Below are 6,000 nucleotides of genomic sequence, written 5' to 3'. Positions count from 1 at the left end.
TGTATCTAATTTAGAAATGTGGAATATACTTTTGTGGTTATTGGTGTGGATTATTTCAGCTCAGGAAAACATGATTTAAAATTTGTGACAAGATAACTGTTGATAAAATATTTCACAAAAATCGTGTGAGATACTATTAGAAGACTTCAGGGGAATTCCCTCAACCTTTAAATAAAACAAAAACAAAACAAACCCTCAGTAAGAAGTTTATAATGTTTAACTTTTATTGGGTGTTAATTCTATGTCAGGTATCATGTTAAGCAACTTACATGTTGTTTAAACGTTCACAACAAAATTGGGATGAAAATCGGGCTGTTTGACTCCAAAGCTGCACTTCTTAACAACTAGGCTACAATGCCTTAAAAATCAACCAAATGAAGATAAGAGGGGATGAAGAAAAAAGGAACTTTAACTGAAAGTTTAGCATGGTTCATGATCAGTGACCAGGACCACCATTTATTGTAATTAAATTAGCTGATTAACTGCATTATGCGTTTTGAGGGTCTAAGAGGAGTCAATGTGAAAAACTAAATGGTGTCTTCAGGTCAGTCACCTTCTAACCCTTTGTCTCATTTTATTTTCTTCATAGCTCTTTTACTTATTTATATCTAAAATTATTTCAGGGGCACCTGGGTGGCTCAGTCAGTTAAGCGTCTGACTCTTGGTTTTGGCTCGGGTCGTGATCTCAGCCCCACATCAGGCTCTGGGCTCAGTGTGGAGTCTGCTTGAGATCCTCTTCCTCTCCCTAAGCGCCCCCCCCCCCCGCCAACTTGCTCCGGTTCTCTCTATAAAATAAATAAATAAAATCTTAAAAAAATAAAATTATTTCATTACTGTCTGTCTCATGACTTACCTCACTAAAACATAAGTTCGGTAATACCAAGAAACTTGTTTTTCTTATTCAAAGTTGTATTTCCAATGTCTTAAGTTGTTCACAACATATATTTGGGACTATCCCAAATGAATGTATAAATGACCTTCCCTTGACTTAAATGGTAGAGTTTTAGATTTACAAACAATGGTTTAAAAGATTATATTAAAAGACATGCACTATTAGCAATTTACTAGTGTTTCATTTCTTAGATTGGCTAAGATACACTGGAAGAAGGGAAGGAGAAAGCTGGACAAAGGAGCTGGAGGAGGAGGCTGAAGAAAAGGGGAAAGAATATAAACTGGTAATGATAAGCCCTTAAATATGGGGGTGAGGGTTGAAGCATCAGAAATTAGGAGCCTTAGACTAGTGACTCAAATTGATGAGGCCTCCTGGAGTGGGATAGAAATTATCATGAAGGCTAACTTCTCAATTTGATCTCAGAAGTTCTACAACCGCAAAGATTTAAAGAAAGGAGGTGAAAGTAATTTAAGTCACTTCTAGTATGCTAATTACCTCGCATTGTGCATAGCTTTAATTAGAATAAAATAATCTTGAGGTTTCCATTGAAATTAGTGCCAAGTGTATGTACATTTTGGGCACTCGTCTACCTAGTTTATGTCTTGTGGATTCTTCATGAGGAGTCATTACAGATATTATAATTACTTGTTAACTTCACATCATTGTCGAATACAGAGAGTAGGTTGAAAAAAAACCAAAAGAATCACATATGAAGAACCAAAGTAAGTGGGTACACTGAGGTATCTGTAGCTTAGAATGGGAAAGGCAACTAATTTTAATGAGGTTGGGGATGCAAGAAGAAAATCTAGATCCTTTAAAATGGAATACAATTGTTAAACGTGAGCATTACAATAGATGACTCCAGGCAGTTTGAAATTTAAAGGAATGAGCATGTAGAGAAGAGGTTCTCAAACTTTTTGGCCTCAAGACCCCTTTACACTCTAAAACTTAGGGACGCCAGAGAACTATCCTGTGCATTCTAGGTCCTGATATTTAGTGTATCAGAAATTAAGAAATTTTAAAAGTATTTATTATTTCATCTAAAAACAATAAATCAATTAAATATTAACATAAAATAATCTTTTATATGAAAAGTAAATTTCCAAAACAAAAAAATTAAGTAGAGTGGCATTGTCTTACGTTTTTGCAAATCTCCTTAATGTCTGGTTTAACTGCAGATGACTGGATTTTATTATCTGCTTCCTTTTTCAAATGTTTCCGTATCACATGTCATGTAGTCTCCGGAAAACTCCACTGTACACTTGTGAGAGAATGAGAATGCAAAAGGCAAATAACGTTTTAATATTATTATGGAAATACTTTCGACTTCCCCCTTTAAAGGGTCTGGGGACCACACTTTGAGGACCACTGTTTTAAGAGTTAACATCAGTCGATCCAGCATCAGTTGAAAAACAGCCATGATGTTTCACAGGCCTGAGGATTTACATAAATTTATTTTTTCAGCAAGATGAAACAACAGTGTCCTCATTATAAAGCATTCAGAGAATAAACAAACATTGCCATTTTCATCCATCAAAAGAACTTAAATAGAAATGAGGGATCGCACGTTAGGTAAAAGGATGGAGGGGTAGGGATGAGGAGGCAGCCCCGGAAGCCACTGAGACCCACCAAGTTAGGAGACGCAAAACCTGCAAAAGACGCCGCCAAGGTGGTCAGGAGGAAAGAACCGTTGTTCTTAGGGGAAAATATGGGCGGGGAGGGAAAATGGTTACCGGGGACCGGGGAGTTGAAGGAATTCGGCCGGGATAAGGACAAGCGGTAGCTGCCCCACCCCGCCCTCACGCCTCCCTGCACCAGGCCGAAGAGGACGAGGTGGGCCAGGGGCGAGGCGAGCGGGTCAGGGAGCTTCCCGGGAACGTAACGGGTTGTGATTTCTTTTCATGTGCAGCGGGGAGAGAAGAGATGGCGCGGCGCGTAGCAGGGGGCGGAGGCGGGAACCCTAGGACCCCAAGCACCGCGCGGAGGGTGTGGAGGTCTTCGGGGAAGAAGGACAGTTCTGTTGCTAGGCAACCTCTCCTGGGCCCGCCTCCCGCTCGCGTTGCTAGGAGACGGCAAGGCCTGGGGGGGCGGCGGAGCGGGCCCTACGTGCTGACGCTAATTGTATATGAGCGCAAGCGGCGGGCTCTCGGGTCTTTTTTTAGCGCCATCTGCTCGCGGCGCCGCCTCCTGCTCCTCCCGCCGCCGCCCTGAGTCACTGCCTGCGCAGCTCCGACCGCCTGGCTCCCCGTGCTAGCCACCGGTAACGGATGGGGGTCTGAAAGGGAAAGGGGAACGCAGAGTCGGTCAGGCGGCCTGCGCGGAGGGAAGGGACGGGGAAATGAGAGTGGGGGCCGCTGGCCTTCGGGGCCTCCCGGGTCGTCCCGTGAGGCCGGAGCCTGAGCCGTCCGCGGAGTTTCGTCCCCGTAGCCTGAGAGGGCCTCCGGGATTGGCTGGCGCTTTACTCGGGAACGGCTGAGGGGACGCGGGGTTCGGTGCGGCCTGCGAGGCCCGGGGTCCGTGCTAGTGTGCGCCGAGGTTCCCTGAGCCCCACCGGCTTCTACGCGCGGACGGGAGCGAGGCCGCGGTTTCACCTCCCGGTCCACAGCGGCTGTCTCCTTAGGGCGCCCGGGGTGCGGGCCGGGTTCGAGGGCGCAGCCCACCGCTTCCTAGACGCCCCCGCTTCCTGAAAAATAATCCCCGGAGGGAGGCCGCTGGGGGATGGAGAGAACGGCGGAGGCTGCGAATTCCGATGGGAGGGAGGGGATGTGTAGGGACGAGGCCTGGAGGGGGCGGGGAGGCTGCGAGGCTCCTGGGCTCTCCGCCCACTGGAGGCGGCGACGGGCTGGGAGGGGAAACCCCGGCGGCTTCCCTAGACACGTGGCCGCCGCCTGGGCTTGACTGGAGACCGAGGTCTGGGTTGTCCTCACTTCACTGAGAGTTGTAGGGATGGTGGGATTTGGAAATTAACGGTAAATAAGACTAGCCTTTGGCTTTCAAACTCCTACCTGCTTCTCTTTGGTCTTAAATCTTTTTATTGGTACCAGAGGAAAGTATGAATGTTAGGAGATGGGTGGTGAAGCATGGCCTCTATTGCTAGGATTTTAAAGCATTAACACTTGTAAAGGGGTCGTGTTAGCTGTTACTAACACATGATTGTTTTGTGTACCTCCAGTACAGTTAGAATTTAGATGGGTGTCTTGACCAGGATTTCATTATTTGGGGAGAATTGATCCTAATTAATCTAATCCTGTAAACGGTTTTAAGATGAAAATAAACGATTTGGCCTGAAATGTCTTTAATTCTGTTAGGACTTCTTTAACATTCTTACAAATTGGTTCCTTTATTGAATTTCCCAGAATAGATTACTTAACTAGTTGTTTTGTTTTTAAGATGAGTGGGGGCTGGGTGGAGGAAGTATGGGTGGAAATGAGGCATTAATGTACACTTAATGGGCCAAGTTTGTAGCCTGTTGTCTTGTCAATGCCCCTACTACTCATAAAAGGAGGCAGAGAAGGGAGCCTGGGGAATGCAGTCTTGTTTGGGAGGTCTAGGCTTTGAGAGTACAGAAAGAATGAACCCAGCACGTAATGTCCTCAAGGAGCCCCTATTTTAGATCATCGCTGTCTTAAAAGGGATTAGTAATTAGTTCTGTAAGGACTGCCCTTTAAAATCTCCTAACACTGCCTGGTTTCAGAAGAGCTGTAAAACGGAATTTGCTGTTTTTTTGGAAATAGGTAGCCTCAAAATATCTTTTAAAATTAATATTTAAGCCCTATTTTCTTGTCAGCCTACATTAACACTTCTGTACTTACTTTACTTAGGAAGTAATACACGTTACCTTTGGATAAGGGGAAAATCTATATAGAATAACTTGTTTTAAACTGTTGAGGTAAATAAGGTTTACTGTGATCTTCTGGTATGTCTCATGCTTGTTGGAAGTTGTTCAAATTAAGTAAAAATTTAAAAAAATTAAGAGTTCAAATTAATGGTCCAAATCTAAAATGTGCAATTTAATTTACTTCTAAGAAGACTGGTCCTTTGGAGGATAGATAGAATCAAACATTGGTCATGAAACCTTGACTTCATAGAGTATCGTATCAGGTCAGTGTTACGTTAATTTGATAAATACAACTTTAAAAGATTTCATACCAGTTTGAAAAATCTGTAAATTTTATCTGTTGCAAAATACCTATTTTTGATATTGGGCCTATTGACAAAAATATGAAGCTAATGCTAAATGTGGCATATGACTGTTCTTGTCCTCTAGAGATTTAAAAAAACAACCAAAACCCAACACTTTTACCAGAATTAATTTAATCCAAAATGCTATTGGTCATTTTATTACTTATTCAGTTTGCCTATATTGTCTCCAGGTTACTAACTGGATTCTAAACCCCCAAAATTATATTAAAAACAGCCTTTTTGTAGGAAAAGGGGCTAAAGGAGGCAAAATCTGTTTGACTTCAAAGGGTGAAGAAATCAAAATCAAATACTACATCTTCGCTCATTTTTTAGTTGGTTCTAAGTTTGAAATGTTAAAATAAGATTAGAGAGGATGAATCCTGATCAGTTTTGAAAACTGACAATCAGTCCATTCAGATCCTCAAGTCTAATCAAACCTGTAATTATTTGTGTTACTTGATTCTTTGAGTAAATATTTTAGCATCTATTTGGACATAACAAGAGCAAAACAAGCATATTGGTTAGCTAGATATAAAATGTTAAATTGTGGTGAATGCTGTAAAGAAAAAGCGGGGGACAGAGTAGTATTTATAACATTCTTTACATGAAGGACCTGTTTAATGGTGATTTTAAGTGGCATTTCATACTGATTTCATCTGAGTAAGAAGTCCTCCTTGCTGGGCAGAATAGGGTTTAGAAAGGTGAGCGTTGTTGCTTTCACCCATCCTTGTAAGTTGTTTAGTACATTGATACCAGACCACTAGATCACATTACTGCACTTGCCATCCGAAGTGGCCTCTGTACTTTCGGTTACCAACTCTGCCTTTTATGCTACATGATTTGATACATTTCTGTTTGTTCAAAAATTTTGTACCTTTTAATTTTTATTGGGAAAGGGGGCTGTAATTTGAAGAGCCTATTAATTA

At 42.4% G+C, this 6,000-nt stretch overlaps 1 protein-coding gene across 9 annotated transcripts in view; it reads left to right on the top strand.

The window, feature by feature from the left end:
- The first annotated feature begins 3,035 nt into the window (after positions 1-3,035).
- The window catches only part of NAP1L1 (nucleosome assembly protein 1 like 1), a 31,163-nt gene continuing 28,198 nt past the window's right edge, over positions 3,036-6,000 (top strand). For 5 of the 9 annotated variants that reach the window (XM_028105436.2, XM_028105435.2, XM_088025271.1 and 2 more), the window contains exon 1: positions 3,038-3,152. The gene's annotated coding sequence lies outside the window, so the exon portion shown is untranslated. Of the gene's footprint in view, positions 3,153-3,767; positions 3,862-6,000 lie in introns of those variants that run through there. The other 4 variants (XM_088025273.1, XM_088025276.1, XM_088025272.1 and 1 more) reach the window with 4 other exon arrangements.

This window comes from Eumetopias jubatus, unplaced genomic scaffold (assembly GCF_037043125.1).
Source record: "Eumetopias jubatus isolate StellerSeaLion01/CBP00866 unplaced genomic scaffold, mEumJub1_p1.0 scaffold_8, whole genome shotgun sequence".
NCBI lineage: Eukaryota > Metazoa > Chordata > Mammalia > Carnivora > Otariidae > Eumetopias > Eumetopias jubatus.
The sequence above is the reverse complement of the archived record's forward strand: the minus strand, read 5'-3'. Positions and strand labels throughout refer to the sequence as shown.